We start from the raw sequence: 787 nt of genomic DNA, 5'->3' as shown, positions 1-787 counted from the left end.
TTGAATCAGAAATGACTAACAAGATCCCCAGGCGAGTCTTATAGGGATCTCAGGACGCTGAGGTTCAGATTCAGTGTAGTTGGAGCGGAAATGCAAATTCTCAGCTGGCAAGTGAACCAGGGTGGATGAATCTGATTGAGTCACGGCCCGTTTGTTTCTGGTCGTTTTCAATTCCTCAATTCAGTGTTGTTTTGAGCTCTGAACTTGACAGTGATAGTTTGTTTTTGAAGTTTTAGAAGAGATTAGCCCATGTTAGGGTGTAAGGGGGTGGGGAGAGGAGGAGGATATGTCCCTCTGCTTTCATTCATTTTTAATAATTGAAATTAATACACATATCAAATCATTCCGTAGCTCAATCACATCCAGGAGAATTGTGCATTTGCTACCACAGTTTTCAAGCATTCTTTTTCTATATGGACCCCTTGACGTCATCACCTCCTCACCCCACCACCACCTCTGTGCCCCACCCCTCCCCCAACCCTCACTCCACTTCCTGCAGGTTCCTTAGTCCTGGTTTGCATACACCAAAAACCAAAAAACAATTGCCGCAACTTCAAAAGACATAACACTCCTAAAAGACCCCCGAGTTAGTACAATCAAAAACCAAACCAAACAATACAACCCCCAAATACATAAGATTTTGGATACCAGATCAGGTCCAGCATGCATCCTAGGGGGGATATGCTGAAAAGGTTTAACCGTTCAAGTCGGCGTCTGCCTTCGACCTTCTGCACTCAACTCCCCGGTGCACTCGTTTAGTGACCGCATTCTTTTTCCATATGGACCC

This window comes from Echinops telfairi, unplaced genomic scaffold (assembly GCF_000313985.2).
Source record: "Echinops telfairi isolate 266 unplaced genomic scaffold, ASM31398v2 ScPeMD7_2291;HRSCAF=2852, whole genome shotgun sequence".
NCBI classification, from domain to species: domain Eukaryota; kingdom Metazoa; phylum Chordata; class Mammalia; order Afrosoricida; family Tenrecidae; genus Echinops; species Echinops telfairi.
This window is presented reverse-complemented; position numbering follows the sequence as displayed.